The sequence below is a fragment of the Pezoporus occidentalis genome, unplaced genomic scaffold, assembly GCF_034315485.1.
Source record: "Pezoporus occidentalis ecotype Australia unplaced genomic scaffold, CSIRO_AGI_Poc_V1 ctg60, whole genome shotgun sequence".
Lineage (NCBI taxonomy): Eukaryota > Metazoa > Chordata > Aves > Psittaciformes > Psittacidae > Pezoporus > Pezoporus occidentalis.
In genome coordinates, this window is record NW_026915944.1 from 3,190,750 (window position 1) to 3,209,318 (window position 18,569).

General features: G+C 38.0%; 1 protein-coding gene and 1 long non-coding RNA gene across 16 annotated transcripts in view; both read right to left on the reverse strand.

Annotated features, from left to right (window-relative positions):
- LOC134174458 (uncharacterized) overlaps positions 1 to 9,706 on the reverse strand; it is a 132,926-nt gene extending 123,220 nt beyond the window's left edge. The window contains exon 1 of one of the 3 annotated variants that reach the window (XR_009968660.1): positions 9,535 to 9,704. This is a non-coding gene — a long non-coding RNA (uncharacterized LOC134174458). Of the gene's footprint in view, positions 1 to 9,534 lie in introns of all 3 variants that reach the window. The other 2 variants (XR_009968662.1, XR_009968661.1) reach the window with 2 other exon arrangements.
- RBFOX1 (RNA binding fox-1 homolog 1) overlaps positions 1 to 18,569 on the reverse strand; it is a 1,275,045-nt gene that overhangs the window by 1,192,872 nt on the left and 63,604 nt on the right. The window lies entirely within an intron of this gene.

Below are 18,569 nucleotides of genomic sequence, written 5' to 3' on the forward strand. Positions count from 1 at the left end.
TGTTCAGTTCTTAATTATGAAATGGGCATTTACACAAGTCAAGGCAGACCTTTCAATCACTTCTTTTCAACTGAATGAAAAGTTCTGAAAATACAATATAACTTGCCATCTTCTTACTTGAATACATGCATTTAGGAAAGCAACTACCCAAGAAGAATGCAACAAGGCACCTGACTTCTTCCTCTCCCCAGGTCCCTGTTTGGATTTATTGCTCACTTCAGTGACAACTTGTAACCCCATCTAAGCCCACTTCCAAGAAAGACAGGTATGATCCTTGAAGCCCTAGGATTCACAGCATCATACAAAGTGACAGCTATTGGGATTGTGACTATTTTCTGCTATACCTATGCTGATGTTTCTTTGCATAACCATAAAACATCTCCCCTACTAGCATGTACATGCATCTCACTGCAGGATTCCTCATCAACTGGGAATCTAGATTCCTCAGCAGCCTCTTTGTAGGCGCTCAGCAAGCCCCATGAGGAATAAACCACTCTATTCCAAGGTGCAGGAGAAATCTCTCTTCAACAGAAACAGCTTTCATCAACATAACACACAAGGTTAAGAAGAAATGGAAACAGCAATCCAAAGTTCAGAGCCACAAGGCAGCAAGTTCAATCCTGCCTTTGAACTCAAGGAAATAGGCAAGAGTGTGCTAACTGAAAGAATCAGTCACTTCCTTTCCAAGGCTGCCAAAGAAGAAAAGAAAGGGCACATTTTTCTGTTTACAAATTTGCAGCACTTAGAGCAACCCTCCTGCAGTTATTTTGTAGTAGACTGTTGAATGTTTAAACAACTCAGCTTCATTTTGACATCCAATAAATCTCATCAGCAGTCTGCTGCTTCGCATACCACAAAGTAACAGATGTCAAATTATGTGCAACTACATTTTCCATCTCTTCCTCCTTCTTGCTTCAGTATTTATTTTGCAGCAGCACCTACAGGCCACCAACCTGCAACAGACCACCAACCTGCAACAGACCCCAGCTGTTCTGGGCACTATACATCCACAGTATTTGAATCAAAGGATAGCTGTATACCAGAGATGAAAGCAAGTGTAGGTGAACATAGGTGTAGAAAGAATATATAGCTCTTACTTCCCACAAAGAAGATATACTAAATAAATTCGTGCCCTATATACCAGGCTGTTTCTTTGGACAGAAACAGAATCCATCAAAAGCTGAAACTGAGGACATCAGATCATATTCATTTTGACACTGAAATGTTAAGTAATATTCAGGTTGTCAGACCTTTGGCATCGTGAGTCTGTGGGGGAGACCACTTTTAATATAGGCTTTTTGCATACATATATTCTTTGTTACTGCAAAACTGGGGAAGATCTGAAAAACTGATTCTTCCTCCTTCTATAGGCACCTGGCGGTTTATATAAATAGTGTGAGTAAACTAATACTCCCATTCAGTAACAGCTCACCTTCACTTTGTCGTAGCAGGAATGACTACAGTGAGTATTTGTCTGCTATCTCCTTCATCCTTCATGCTCTTTCATTAAGGAATACTACTGTATGCAAAATTAAGAGTATACTTACAAACTTACCTTAAGGAATATAAAGATACTAGAATTAATGAAGACTAACAATGACATAAGTAAGAATAAAACTGAACCATGAACCTTGGCTGCTGCTCCATTTACAGCATATTCTGACATAATTTCACACCACTGATGATATCAGTAGTTATGCCTCAGGAAATGAAACAACACAATGAAGTTCCAAACCAGACACACTAGGTAATTGCTAGCGATGCCACAACTCGGGACAGCAACTAAACTCTCATTCTAAATGCAAATTATTACTGTATAAGTGGGTTCCAGGTTAATGAGCACAGGGATAGGGGGAATAATGAAAATATAAACATAAGTAATATCAACAATATAAACTCACACTATCAGGAGTACTGGAGAAAAAGTTTAATTTCTCTGAAAACAAAATGAATTTTATATTTTTAAAAATGCTTGGGTTTGTCTTAGGTTTGCTTTGGGTTTCATTTTTTTTTTTCCCTTTCAGGCAATACTCTAGTAGACCAAGGAAGAAAAAGGAGGGAAGAAACGACCAAAATGCATGTTTCCTACTTGACCTACATTATTTCAAGTGATCAATTACATTTCATCTACCTGTCCTGAAGCTGTCTTATGCTCATATATAACCCTCCAAATCTGAATAACAGACATGCAGAGATGCAGACACACAAGTGACATTCAACATAGAGGAGGCTGCTGTCCTTGTGACTCTATTTGATATTAAATACTGCAAGTAGCTCTTATTTTGAGCAAGGCTCAAAAGATTACATTTCAGTGGATCAAAGAAAAATGCTTTTCCAAATGATTATTCAATCTTTGAACTCTAATTAGCAGTATTTGACTAAAAAGGACAAAACAATAACGTCCTAGGATTCTTCAACAACCGTATTCATAAACACAGTAGTCCCTACTGCTAGAATCTAAAAGCTCCAAATACATTAAGACCTTTTTCAAGTAGGGGTGGAACAAAGCTTTTCAGATATCTTAACAGTAGGGCTGACCTACAGACCAAGCATCTACTTATCTCTCACTTAACAATTCAGATATTAAAAATCAACTATTGTTATGAAAATGCCATTAATCTGGCTTCTTTCAGTGAAGTCACTCCCTAAGTATCCACAGAGATTTGGGATATATGAAACATACTAAAATGCCATGTTCCCATCAAGCTTGCTACCTACTCCCACATACACATTTTCACTCAGCAGCTTCAAAACATTTGTTGAAAAAAATGTAAACTTCATTCTGAGGATTATTCTTGTGCTCAGAAACCTGACTGAGAACATGGTGTCATCACTGTTCAAACACATGGCAAGAGACAGCCCATGGTCTGATGAGTTTATAATCTAACTAGACAGGGCAAACCAAGTGTGAGGAAGTGACTTGCTCAAGGACACAGAGCACATCATCATCAGAAAAGCAAAGAGAATCCAGGCCTTCTGTCAGCTCAGTGCTCTACTCAGTAAATCATACTTTCTCTGGAAATAACAAACATTATGAATCTGCAATTGTAATAATTCTTTCCCTTTAAATCAGTTTCTACTGAGAAATCACTCTGTACAATCTTCCCCACATGCACAAATGCTCATTTACTTAAACTAACAAGCCTTATCCCAAAGGAAAATACTCTGGAAAGGTCCGATTCCCACGAACAAACTGTTAAGAAGGTCTTCATACAAGAGCAAATAAAAATGTGTTGAAACTTGGAGTGCTGAGCAAAACAACAACAACAAAAAAATACACTTGAAAGTAAAACACAACTGAAGAGCAGGAAGAGAGTATTTCTTCAATATTAGAATAGGCACACCCCTCCTATCAAATGTATGCCCTGTGTACACAAGCTAAACCTTGATAACATATATTGCTATTAGTGATACTTGAGACTAGCACCCGTTGTTGCCATTTTTGGTTTTAATGGATCTCAGGCATTTAAGTTTCCTCTACAAAGCAAATGACCTGTGCTTATTATTAAAGCACATAATCTGCATTTAAACCTGACTTCTCTGTGTTTGGCCAGGTGTCAAAATATCCCTCTCAAAATGTGTGAAGCATGAGAAATCCATCTGAGCCAGCTGAAAGCTCTTTCTGCCCTTTTATTTTTGTTCAGGTAATTTTAAGATTCATTTTGACACACATTTGTTGTTATTGTCCTCCATCTCTCTGAAATGCTGTAAACTGACTCACAGGTGGATTGCTCAACAACTCCCTGGTTACGAGGACAAAACTAACAATCCTAGGGCCTGGATACAGACCTCTTTCTATCCCAAGTCACAGAAGCCTTGGACATCTCAGGCAATGCAGCCCCACTGTTGTATGCAACCACAGGTTGTGCAGCAAGACTGTCTGCTGACTTCAGATACAGTAGCCTGGGACCTGCCCTGCCTGTTCATGGGCACTAGGAATCTGTGCTAGGGCCTTGAGCCCTTACACTAGAAAAAAACAACTCCAAGAATCTAAGCTAAGCATTTTGCTCAGACAGGATAGGATCTAAGGGCTGAGAAGGTCAGATCAGGAGCATCCACAGACAGCCCTGTGTGCTTGGTCTGACAGCCATGCATGAGGCTGGCTTGATCAAGCTTCTAGATCTTGACCAAAAAGTTGTATAGAGACATGATGTGGCAAGTACAAACAAATGTTCTTGCTGCCTGACTTTCCTTTCAGCAATCAGTTTATTGAGGTGAAGCTTGAACTTTGCATGACAAGGAGATCTGCAGAGAGATTTAGTTAAAATTGGAAAAATCCTAGGAATCAAGTTGGATTTCTTCATTGTTTTTATCAATATTGCAGTAACAGAAACTAGTATTATGCAAAGGTATAACAGGACATATAGACTGTGCCCTTGCAAACACCACTGACTTCAAGAGACAAAACTGTTCATGTTACTCACTACAAACTAAAATCTGCTTACGGATTGCCTTCAATGTTGAGGAACAGTTAAAGGTCATAGTTTTTTGCACAACACTGTTCATAATGGACCACTTCTACTATGAAAAGATAATGCAGCCTGTCAATTTAGACTTACTTGTTATCAGTAGCAACAAAGAGTAGTCAGTCTGCTGGCTTCTCTGAGGAAAACAAAGAAAAGATTCTTTAAAATACTATTTTCACATGATTACACTCATTTCAAATACTGTGTGTTTGAAATCAGTTCTTTTTAATTTAGCGGAATTCAAAAATCTAAGTACAAAATTAGTGACTACACTCACATGTGGTTTTCTCCACATTTAATGAGGTTACACAGGAGCCTTGGTTTGTTCCCACTCTACACACATGCAAAATGAGTAAGTGCTGTAGATGCAGACAAGTGACTGCTGCACACCATTTTGAAAATCAAATAGGATTAAAGTAAGATGTAAACAAATTCTTATATTTGACTAGAAAATATAGACAAATGGACTCTCAATCTTACAAAGTATTAAGCTACTGAAGTCACTGGAACTTAAAAACATGCCTAAAATTCAGGTTTAAGTGGTCTCTTGTACTGGATTTCTAAATAAAGGACTTCATTAAATAAATGTATCCATTAAACATCTTTTAAATATCATCAAGCACCATGATAAAAGGTTCCAATAACCAATCCAGTTTTCCAATTTTTCTGATGATTTTACAGATAAATACATTGTCTTTTGTGACAAAAATGTTGCTGCTTTTATGTTCCATTAGTCCATGCTAACAGTTTAGACCACCCATTAATACACCTTCTTAACAACTCTGCACCATGCCTGTTATGATTTCACTCTCACAGAACTTGCATTCACTTTACTGATGGAGCATTATTATTAAAAATGCCTTCTCTTTATTTTGAAGAGTAAAGTATCCTCAAATTAAACACCCATTTTACTTCTCACCCATCCAACCCCTAATTGTTGTGAAAGACTTCTTAGAGGAAAAAAAAAAAAGTGTTCTCTGAGTATTTAAAAGCAGTTTAGCATAATGGCATGAACATTCCACATTAACTATGAGGTTGGAAACATCAGGTGGAAATGCACTCTAAATTGACCACATTGAGTGAGACCCACCTTTACTGTTTTAACTATATCACTTAAATAGAATGAGATGAAACTGGTACACAAACTGCTTATATACAGCTCAAGAAGCACAGAGAGAATATTAACAATGAATATTCTACACTTATCATCAGCCTCTTACTCTGCTGTTGCAAGTAATGTCCATGAAGTCAGTGAATTTATTAACTACAGTAAATTGGGATTAATATCATGCCTGGGAGGCATCAACTGCCCAGCACACAAACACTGGTTAAAAAAAAACAACCTTCAAAAGATATATTTTGATGTGGTTTTATTAAAAATTAGGATTACAGTTAAGAGGCTTAAATCATAAGGAGGGAGTCCATAGACAAGTTTACAATTTTGCTTATAAACTAGTTAGAGACTTTAGATTAAAAAGAACTGCTGCTAAGAAGTACCCAACTTCCAAAAATGTTACAAGTTTAAGGACTTAATCAGTACCTGACAGTCAAAACATAAGTGAGGCGATAAGATGGGCCTTAACTACATTACTCCATTCACACGTCAGACAAAAACTAAAGACACCAGCCACCTCCTTTCTTTATCCTCCTTTCAGGTAGTTGTAGAGAGTGATAAGGTAGCCACTGAGCCTTCTCTCCTCCAGATTAAAAAATCCCCAGTTCCCTCAGCCACTCCTCATAACAATTGTTCTCCAGACCCTTCACTAGCTTTGCTGCCCTTCTCTAGACCTGCTCCAGCAGCTTTATCTTTTAGTGATGGTCCCAAAACTGAACACAGTATTCAAGGTACAACACAGGATTTGCAGTGCATCTTCCTGGAAATTCCTTAACATGCAGTTCCACAGCTATCAGGCCCTTCTTTCTCCTCCAGAAAAAACAAACCCAATTCTCTCAGCCTATGCTAATAATTCAGGTGCTTCAACCCCCAGCCACCTTAATTAGGGGCCCTCTTCTGGCCTCACTCAAGTTTACCTACACTTCTCCTGTACAGAGGCAATTAAAAATGGTATGCCATATTCCAGATTTGATCTAATGAGTGGCAGGTAAAAGGGAATACCAGCTTCCCTAGATCTACTGCTGTGTTTACCTGATGCAGCACAGGATGCTGCATAGCCATCATCCCTGCCACAACATACAGCAGACTTGCTTTTAGCTGTCTGCCCACCAGAACCCCAGTCTTGTTCAGCAGAGCTGCTACCCAGCCATCCAGTCACCAGGTGGTACCACTGCAGGGTTTAACCCATTTCACCCACAGAAGTTTTTATTTTCCCTATTAATCTTGATTAAATTCCTATTCCTCCAGCCTTTCTAGGTCACCCTGAAAGACAGCCCTTGAGTTCATTACCTGCACCCCAATATGATGCAAACTTGACAAAGGTGCACTCCATCACCTGTTCCAGATCATTGACAAAGATATTAAACTTAATAGTTCTAACCTGGACCTCCAAAGGCTACATTTGTAACTAGCTGTCAGGTAGAGTATACAGCACTAATAACAAAGTCAACAGAGCAGTTACACTTTTTTCTCTTCAATTTTGCTTAACAGATATCACCAACATCCATTTTTTTCTTTGTTAATGTTAACTGAAGATTGTTCAATGCAATCTTTAGTTAATAAATAATACACTGCCTAATGTCAGTCCAACATAAATAGGCGCAAAATTCATTTTAGCAGAGTCACAGGTAGAACAAATCTAGCTCTGTTTCACAGTACAAAATGCAAATGCAGAAACAACACTGTAAGGACTGTAAGTTCTACAATCTTTTCAAGACAGATTACAGTATTGGGGCACATGCTGTCCTCTGTAAATAATGGCTGCCACTATCACAACCCTTACTCAAATGTGCTAATTACATCCTGTTATCAAATGATGATGCAATTAACCAGGGTCACTATTTCTTCTATACTTCATGCTCTTTTAGTGACCTAAAAGAATAAATTCAGGTATGTTCCTCCTTCTTAAACTTCCAAAATAATGAAATATAAAGGTTCCTCCATGCACTGCCATGACTTACAGCTTCTTCTTGTCTGTCTGTGATACTGTGGATCACCCAGGCCTGTAAATTACAGGACTTAAGGTTAAGTAAATTTCGCAATTTATCAGATACCTCATACACATCTTGAAATCTTTTTCTCAAATTCAGAAGATGACACAACTTAGAGGATGTAATCTTTCACAGATCAAGTCATACCGTTACACTTTCCTAGCATCTCAATTGCTATAAATCACAGCAGCTTCCTTAATTTGAGAAGGCTTCACATGACAATTTAGCCTTGCACATTAAGAATGGTTTATTTGTTAACTCGTCAAATGTAACTGCTTCTGATTTTCTTCCAGGAAGTCTGCCTGGCTTTCACCCTTATTAACACTGCAGTCTCCCAAACCTCTGTGAAACTCAGGATAATTAATTCCCAAAAGAGCTTCCTTTATGCATTAAGATGTAAACTTTGAGCTCATAAGACAAAGACACCTGTGGCCCTCAGCCTTCCACCTCCTGAAATAAGTGAAACCAAGTATCTAACACATCACCCCTCAGTCTTGCTTTCCATTACAGCTACTTAGGGCAATGACAGCTAAGCAATTCCTCAACATTTGACAGCTAGACCAAACCAGTGGCGTAACACATACAAGTACTAGTGGCAGAAGCTTATGGAACCACATACCTACACAGGCATAATTGTAGACACTGAACATACTTCTACTACACATGCACTGAAAATGCATGGGGTGACAGAAGCACCCATATCAAATGCATAGAGTGATAGAAGCACCCATATCATCACTGGGTATTTTGGACTTCTGAGTATGCTCTCGCCTTACAAGATTCAAGTAAAGATGAAAGAATGTAAACTCACTCATAATTGGGAACTCCAGATCACCAAGCAGAACTGACCTTTAGAAGCTCTATAGAGCCTAGGATCTGATACCTGGGCACCTACATTGCTTTATGTACAACTACCTCTTAATCCTACACTTCCAAAGTTAGAAGTGAAGCAACATATAAACCAATATGGAATAAGGCAAGTTAATTCATACCAATATGGGTAACTAGGAGAATGCACTTTCAGCTGTTTTAACAAGCTAGATGTTACCACACAAACATTAGCAGACCCAAAGGGTGCAGGTTCGATGCATATTGACTGCTAAGTGTTCAAAATGAAAGAAGCTGCTCAGGACAGAGCATCTAACTTAAAGAGAAAGGACAGAGCATAAGGGAATGAAAATGCCATGAGCACACATTTACAAACAGAATTAGCTCAAGAAGATTAAACCTTTTGGACAAGATCTGATGGGCATTCAATGGTAGGAGCCTACTGTTCCCTAAATTCAGTACAATCCCAGAACACAAAGCATCTTAGTTCTCAAAACTGGTTGGTTTTTCTTTTCTCTCCATGCAGTGCTAATATACTCTGTATTTTTCCTTAAACAAATTGAATAATCCCTTTCAACCCAGGAGTCATACTACTGAGAGAGATACACAGCCCTCAACTACAATAATCATCATGCAGCTGTTACACTTCTAAAGAAAACTAGTGCTCTAATAGCCTCATATTCTGGAGTACTTGATTTCTCAGTTGTCAAATAGAGTTATCACATATTATTCCAGCTGTACAATGTTGTTCAAGTCTGAAAAATAATAAGATTAAATTAAACCATGCATATTTTTTTCTGACACACACAAAAAAAAAAAAGCAACACCAAGGACAAAATCCACCCTAGATAAACAACTAAAATGGAACCCTGTAGGCTAAGCCACATCTTAGAGCAGTTAGATGCTCCAAGGTATCTTTCCTCCTACTGGCAGACTCAGTTGAGTTTCAACCTTCAGTAATTGCTTCTAGGAGGAAATTCAACAGGGGAAGAAGGGAGAGAGGCTATGGGCTTCAAGGTATGAGGAGACACAATAACTCAGAAGCCATTGGACTTCATGAAGAGAAAGAAGACACAAAGAATACTAACCAAGTTTTATCTTCCATATATAAATAAGATTTTCTGTATATAAGTACCTTGCTTACTTGAGCCAGCAGCCAATCTGGTGGTTTCTGAAGGGCTCACAAATGCTACCTGACCAGGCTCCCTGCTCGGCATCTCTCCGAGAAAGACCAAGGCTGAGGTCCTGAAGCATGCCAGAAACGGTTTCTGTGCTGCCCTCTCCTTCATAGCCTGGGGGAACTGGGAGCTAATCCTGGCTGACTGAAAGCACCTGCAATTTCAATCCCCAAACTGTGCAGCTGTTAAGAGCTAATTCATAGGGGCAGGAGGGCAGGTCAGCTGCATAGTGCTTCTCCAAACTTTAAGCAGTGCACCATCTTGCCCTTGCACTGTATTAAAATGTCACACTTTCACAAAGCTTAGTCTCCAGTATCATCTTACTGCATATAGAGAAATAAATTCCATCCAGCCAAACTTTGCATAGCAGAGTTTTAAAAAACACAGCACAGTACAAAGCAGTAAATTTACTGTATTTTGTCTGAGCAAAACAATGATGACAAACAGCTCCAAACAATTTATATGTTCCCAAGAAAGCATAGAAAATTTACAGAAACATAATTCAATCATACTGCCTTAAAAAAATAAGAGATTAGTTGATGTCTAAATTGGTAAAGTGTTTTCATAATAATAAACCTATCTCCCACCAAAAAGGCTCAGAAATACACTTCAATCCAGATTCTGCTCAGGTTATAAGAACAGATTACATAAAAGCTTCATAGCACAGAAATACATAAAACAAGAAATTAGTCATATTGGCCAGAACCAACACCACCAAAAGAAGTGGGCTAAATATGATAATGGAAAAAATTAACGGGGTTGTTATAACCTGTCATTTTTAAGTTGTTTAGAGAGTAAGAAAAGCTGTTCAGTTAAATATGTATGGTAACAAATAGCTGCTTGAGGAAAGATAATATATGATTCTGGAAAAGTATTTTTAGCATGTAGTGACTTATCACAGAATCTAGACAAGGAGTTTAAGGTTGGTCTTTCCAGCCCTACCATGTATGTAGTCCTGCAGGTAAGTAATTTTCTTACTGCTTTTATATCTCGTCTATTAGTGCTACATTAAAAACACTATTTCAGAATACGGGGATTATGCAGCGGGCAACACATTGATTAAGATAATAATGCAATGAGACTGCTTCAAAAATAACCACCAGCACTCAAACCCAACCAAGTAGCAAGTCACTGAGACACTGAATAGAGTGTTCAGTTTAATGCTGGAGTAGATCAAGCAATATTAACAGACCTTCTCCCACAATTATATTTGTTACAGTATTTGTGATCATTATTACATTATTCGTTAACTAAGCATAGCAGAAAAGTATCCTGTGAGATGACATCAGAATCAAACCTCCAAAGGCTTAGAGGAAGTATCTTGGGTTTTTTCAAATTGTAAAATGGGAAAAGTAAAACATATCTCATTCAATATAAGTTAAAGATGTAAATCATTTCAGTAGGAGTTTTTTGATACAGATTATATGTTTAGGCACAACTTTTGACAAGTGCTTCTACTCTACAGCACTGAACTGCACATAACTACCACCGCAAAGCCACCAGTCCAGGACTACCACATATCACAGCCAGTCACCTGTGGCATGTTTGCTAGACACAGTTAACACACAGAATTTTGAATTATACATGTCATGGCTAGTGCAAGGCCAGAAGCTGTGATTCTTTCAAAGAGAAGCTCAGAAGAAGGCAGGATGCCATCTCTTGCTCAAGGCAAGATGTCATTCATCAGATGTTCAACAATATTTTGTAACTTTGAAAGGCAGCATCTTTTGGCTCCTGGGTGTATTCAAGTTGTAACCTGAGAAGAAAAACAAAACCCAGTGCACTCCCATGGTTGCCAAAGCCCTATTTCAATAACTTCATAAACAGAAATCTGTCTAGTGAGCTTGTGTTTTAAAGAACACGCATCAGCAGAGAAACTGAAAAAGCAGCAGTGAAAGGCACAATTGACTGTGCCTGTCAAGGGGCAGACACACCACAGCAATGCAGAACTTGTTCTGAGAACAGTGTATAACTCACATCCAACTCCATGCTAGGCATAGACAGTAGTATTGATTTTAATCACCTACTAAGGCTGGATATATGAACATTAGACTTCACTCTCAGCACTGAATGCAGGATACAAAAAGAAAATAGGAACTTCCAACAGGCAAGTTACGTGAGCAGCCAGAAAGGTGGCCTGGTTAGGAAAGAAAAACAAATGATTACCGAACAAAAGAAAATGCCTGCCAGCCTGGGAACCAGACGCATCCTTGTCTAGTGCAGCTGGCCTCTCTGAAGTATGACTCAGATACCTACTATCTGGAGACATTCTAAGATACCACTGATAAGCACAAAGACCCCCAAGAAGCTCTAACAACAGCTTGTTGTCTGGAAAAGAACCCCCAGCACCTATTGGTGCTCAAAGATGTTCTGTCCTATACCCTCTGACACCTCTGTGACATAAAACCAACTCAATTTTTATCCAAAACAGAGCTTCTGAGAACTTCACACACCTGCAGACTGTGTAACCTAGAGACAGGCAAGTCTCTAGGAGAGGAATCAGTATAGAAGACACCACATGAAAAAGGCAAGAGAGTAACTATGCACGAAAACAAAATGTTTACCAAAACAAGTGAAAAATAAGGAGTGGACCTCTGAAGACCTCGTTTTTCCACTGCAGCTAGACACACAGGCAAGCCAGAAGCTAGACTTCTGCAAGACAACTCTGGAATTGTATACATAGATACACACCACAATTATTTAAAATTCAGAGCTTTCTGTGCCCTCCTAGATTGAATGAGCACTCTTGAGATGGAAGAAATCAAATCTGAAAGCCCTTCACATAGATAAAAAGTTCTATGTATTATTTCAAGCCTACTCTTTATAGCTGATACTTTTCTTGAACAAGGACAATTTTACTTTAACAGGGCGAAAAAGATTTGAGAGTACTTCAGCAGAATTAGAACAATTATGTGCATTAGGCTACTGTAGGAGCTTATAGCACTTTAATGGGATAAAGAAGAATTTAAGTGCTGTGCACCACAGGGCAGTTAAAAAATAGATCATTTGATAAAGATTTAAACTAAGCTAATGGATACGGTAACAATTATCTACAGACTGAATTGCTAGAAAGATTTTTACAATAATCTTTGCATGAATTCATGGGAAAAGATTTTACTGCTACAGTGTACTGTCCGCATATAACCATTTAATGAACTGTCTTCCAAAACTAGACTGAAATTAGCATAGATACACCTGATACCTCTGAAGTAGCTCATGTGGTTTCTAGTTTTCTAATCACCACTACAATGGGAGCATTTTTTAAGTGATATCATTAGCAGAAATCTGCCAATGTTCTTCCTCAGCCAAATTTCACTGCACAAATCAGAACAAGCAAAGAACAAATGAGAAGAGAAAATAAATCAGTTCAGTGGTTTACTTTCTCTCCTGCATACACATAGTAGATACAACTTGCACACACATTTACAAGAGCAATCTCTCTTCAGGTTTTCCTCTTTAAACTACATAGGTCCTTCTCAGCTTCTGAATAGAGCTATCACCTCTTCATATCCATTTTCACTGCTGTGACTGTGTGCATAAGGAAACATACTACAAAACTCATGAAAGTGTTACATGTTGCGTAGAGCTGATCAAGATGCTGACTGAAAGAGAGAGCAAGAAGACAATGTGCTGCTGAAGTTTCTTTGGCACCAGGCAAGGGGCTTTCCACAGAATAGCATTTCTCTGTCAGTCCCTACATCTGTGTAGAGGATCATTTCCTCCTTCATAATACATTTTATTGCTCTCAGGGTCTGGCAGGGAAAAGCGTTCTTTCTCACAGGCAAGAGCAGAGTCATAATTTTCCATAAGGAGCAGCAGAAATTCAAACAACATTATTTACTTGGCATACCTGAATTTTTGAAAGTTTGGGATTAATTCTTCCCTTACTTACAACATTATTTACTTGGTATACTTGAATTTTTGAAAGTTTGGGATTAATTCTTCCACTACTTACAACAGGAAGTGTAAATGGGTACTCTAATACAAGTAACTGCTTTACCCTCAGCCATGTTGCACAATTCAGCAGCTAGAGTCAAGAAATTCTTGATTAGGATAGGTTCTTAGTTCAATTTAATTCCAGAACAATAACTTGATTTCTGTTAACTTGAAAAGTTTACAAAGTATTCAGGACTTCTTTCACACTTAATGTTTATTCAGAGTAAGGAAAGCAATGTGTCCTACGCATCAGTGACCACATAAATTACCTAGCAGCATGCTGAGCATAATTCCTATGTATGAGACTCCTGATGAAAACTGGACAGTAAGAACAAAGTAAATATTTGCCTCTGATAAGCCCTTCAAGCTTTTGAAGAGCACAAAGTAGGCACAACCTTGCTGAACATAATTGTATTTTCTGTGAAAAATTAAGTACTCTACTTCTGCATGGCCTGAGACTCCCAAACCCCAGTACTGCCAGAAGGGGGTCTATACATTTTCAAGCTTCTACTAGACTCAGCCATAATTAAATCTCTTCAATGCTTTTGAAAATTCAACCCAAATGATCCCAGTTTCAACCTTAAAGATACTATGGTCCACCTGGAAGGTTCACTTGTCCCGCCTTGTGCTAGTTATAAATTGCAGACAATTTTTTTATTTCTCTTAGCTGTCTGCAAATGCAGATCTGAAATGAAACAAAAACTGGCATCTTGGATAGCTCACTCTCAGCAAGATTTCTTTACAGTTTCAGTACTTCAACTAAGATTTTCCACAAAAAAAAGCAAAGACTGGCCATTTCCCTCTCTGTAACTTCTTTTGTGGATGCCCTCTTAAAGAAATCATTGTAAGAGAAAAATGCAGAGCCAAAATCTACATCTAGTTACACAAATGCAAAAGCCACTAAAGTTGATGAACATAATGCAGTGTTGCATCTCCAGTGTTAATGGTTGATGTAACAGAAGGCACATGAGAACAAAAAACAAATATAAAAGCTTTCTCTGTTATCAGCTGCAACTAAAATGTATTACACACCACAGTTGCCCATACAAGTCAAAAGATAAAACAGTCCCACAGCTGAACTCTCTCTGCTTCCAGGAATGCAAGCAGAAGCAGCAGGTATCTGAGTATTCAGATCATGTCATCTTCCAAGACTTAAAAAGAAAATAATTATCCTCTAGTAATTGAAAATACAAAATGAGGTTTAACATCATGTTCTGATCTTTTTATTTCATGCTGTGAGAGGATTAATTTACTGAAAATGGAAAGTGCTCCCAGACTGCTGTACCTGGCCCAATATAACCCTCACAATCAGTGCTGATAAGGTGTTTGGGGAACTAAATACAAGGCTTCAAACCTGACCTACTTCAGGCTATATATGTGTACAGGGCTAAAAGTCAGACTTTCCCATTATGCCTGCTATACAGCTTTATTCAAGTCATTTGCTCTCACTGTGCCTGCTAATTATTCTGTGGCCTACAACAAAGACCCTAGCCTGTTTTGAATGCTTCACATTCTTCTGTTACTGCAGAGTTACTTTACCAAATTAGCAAGCTCTCTGTCCTACCATCCACCTGTCACTGAGCATATATCTTTTCCCTTTCCTACAGATATACAAGATTATCCCTCAGTTAAAATTCTTGCAAGCGCATGAATAGGTTTAGACAAGACCATGAGTTTGCCAAAGGTCTTGAACAGATTCTGATTTCATTATTTCTTGGAATAACTGCCCCACCAGAGGCTTCATAAACAAACCTCTTTCCTCATGTTTGATTTCAGCCCAGCAATTCACTGGCTTTACAAACCACCAACAATTCTAAAGCCCGTTTTTCTGTCACCTCTGAGGTAAGACTTCATGTTTGCTCCCTGTTCTCTCAGAACAGAACCTCAAGTCCATCCTGTTTGACCATGTAACCTGAAGTGCATGCAGTTGCTCTCAAGGGCAGAAGCAACTTTTCTGTTCTCCTCAAAGAACAACATGTATTTGCGGTTCTAAATTAAAATGTGAAATAAATTCTAATGTAAAATAAAGATACAAACCAAACACCATCCATCACATAAGTAAATCAAAAAGGTAGTCTGGGGGATTTTAGTTTATTATCATTTTTTATGTAATTTTGTTATACCAACAGTAAATAGGATAAACTTGTAATGAGGCAGAAGTACTAAAAGACATATAAAAAAAATACATAGAAACCTAAGTTGACAAGATGTCTTCCACATTTTTATTTTTTAACTTCACACAGCTTTACAAAGTTTTGGTAGACACATCTCTGTGATTTTACGCGCTTTCATGCCGTTAACTCTCTTAAATTTATAATTATTCTTAGTATTTATGAATTGCTAAAAGTTTTTACATTTTCTGAATTCAAATATCTGCAAAATGGTTTTCTGACTCTTCAGAAATATTTTCTAGGTATTTTTGAGGAATCAGAAAAACATTGTCTCCCCAAAGCTGTCAAGAGAAAACCTTCAGCGTTGCCCAAATCAGAAATTAAACTGTACAGCTGAAGAAACCTGCTGGAAGTTCCACAAGAGTCCTTCAATCCTAATAAATGTCTGAAAAGCACTGTTGTTTTAACAAGCCACCATTTACAAATCAAATCATGTTTCACCAAAAAAATCCCAGGAGGCCTAAAAGCCTGATGTGACTCTTACTTGGCCTCATAGGAAGCCTGAGGCAAAGCAAAGAGAATCTGAACCTTCCTGGCTTTGGTAAGTTCTCTGACTGCACTGTCCTCTCTGCCCTGTGTTAGCAAGGAAGTGATTATGTGTGCTTTTTAAAATAAAGAAATCTGTTCTCTTTTGTAATTATAGACTTGTGCAGAGTGATTTATACATATGTATGAAACATTAAATCTCACTGAGCTTAGTATCTCCCCAAAAGAATCTCCATATGTAATCAAGAATAATGCTTAATATCTGTAATATATGCTGTCATTTTTCAGATGCCTGCATTTCTCAAGTGTTTTCTGGGTCTGGCATATATAGAAATTGTAATCCGAAGCCCTTGGAATAGAAGTGATAGATAAAACACTACTCATATTAGAATAAATTTTGTTTCTCAAAATGGAAGAACAAAAAGGAAAGGCATTTCTTCCCTAAGTTCCCTGAGGTAGATGCCTGTAACTTTCTGGTAACCTGTGTATTTATTCCCATGAGTAACTTTCCTCCAGATTGCATAAATAGGTTAACTGAAACTTGAAAAGGCTTGCTTAAGAATATTTAGGGAGTCACCTGAGACTCACAAAGCCTGTAGTCACAGAAGCATGTCCTCTATAAAATATTTCTCCCTGTAAAAATAAAATGTGGCTATCATTAATTGGTGTTAGGGTTCTTTTATTGCAGTTAGTATAAACCTTCTGCCATTGTAATCTGGAAAGAAGTATAAAGCAAAGGAACTTCATCCCCACCTCTGCTTTAGTGTGTTCGTATCTTTCTCTTCTTTATTTATTGATCACTACAATCTGAATTCAATTACGGTTTAACCCCACACACCTTGCCACTATCTTTTTAGCCCCATATTGTTCTATTTTCTGTAGCCTGATGAATGCAGAATGCATCTTGAAAGCCTGCCCGTTTTACCTTTTACACTGCTCAAAATGATGTGGTGCCTTATAACACTCCTTTTTTTGTACTTTAATCTTTGATCAAGGGAGTGCTATGTAGAAAAGAAACATCATATAAACCCCATGACACCGGGGGTGAAAGCATTCTCTACCCACAGCAAAGAACAGAAATATTCAAACTTCATGCACAGGTTTGCTAATGCTGTTACATCTTATGCTACCAAAAGAAAGAGCAGTGAAAAGTGTCCCAGATCAGAGTATTTTTTCCCATATTTTGAATCTGTACATAGCTTTTAAAAGCTACAATCTGGTTTTTTGTTTCTTTTATTATCCAGGTCCTGAATAATTTCCTGAAAGATTATTCTACAGTAAGTCATAAAGCACAAACTAGAAATGTATTTATTTATAAAAAGCAAGTGTTGAGTCCTGCACAGGTGAAATTGTACAACTGGGCATCTACTGAGAATATCCAAGAATACCTCTAGAAGCAAAGATCTTTAAAATTTTAACTGGCTGACATTACTTGCACATAGATTTGAGCTGCTGGACACTTAAAGGTTTGTCTACTTCTTAAGTCCTTCAGCATGTGAATTTGTGGAAGCTATTTTCAAAATATGTGGCACCCAATAGGTTACCAGTGGTCTAAATTAGGATATCAGTAATGATGGAAACCCATACTTCAATTAGCACAAGTTCGGTAAACATCATTAAAGACAAGTGATAGTAACTTTTACTAAGGTTACAGGTAGCAGTCTTATGTAGATGTGATTTGTAGATATCCTGGTATGTTAGTGACATGGCTGGAGAAGTGTACAAAGTCCTTTTGCCAGTTGCTTAAGGAGCATGAAGATAAGAGTGAGTGGAAAAGCTGTCAGAAAAAGGACAGAACTGAACAGTACATGGGAAGTTTACATTTATAGTCAGGTTTAGAAGTCAAGAATAAAAGCTACAGAGAGCGTGAGGTATCTAGTATTGCTGTACGTGCAGGGATACAGTTTCCAACAGTAAATCACAAAAGAGCTTCACAGAGGAAGCCTGTAACAGCTCTATCTTCTGTGCTTTTTAAGAGCTCCACCTATAGCTGATGGCAATGAACATCACAACTTTCACATTACCTTTAAATAATAGCAGAAATTCTGAGACCAAAAAAGAGAACTTACAATTGAAGGCATATGTGCACGAACAACAGGACAAACCTGGCAGAATCTCTTTGGCTTTAAGATACAAAGAAACATTTCTGCTAATGGGTGTTGGATTTTTCAGCTCATCAGGGTTTAATGTCAGGAGCTCATAATGTGCAGGTGGATGCATAGTTTGCTTTCTGTCTTTCTGAGTTTACATTTGGCTGCATTTGATAAGAATAAATAGCAGTAAATGCAAGAAAGGAGGGGAAATGTCCCAGAGTTGACTCAGACTGAAATATTGAAATCAAATAATTATACATAGGTCAATGTGATTTCTCCCAACCTGTTTATCAGACTGTTTCATAA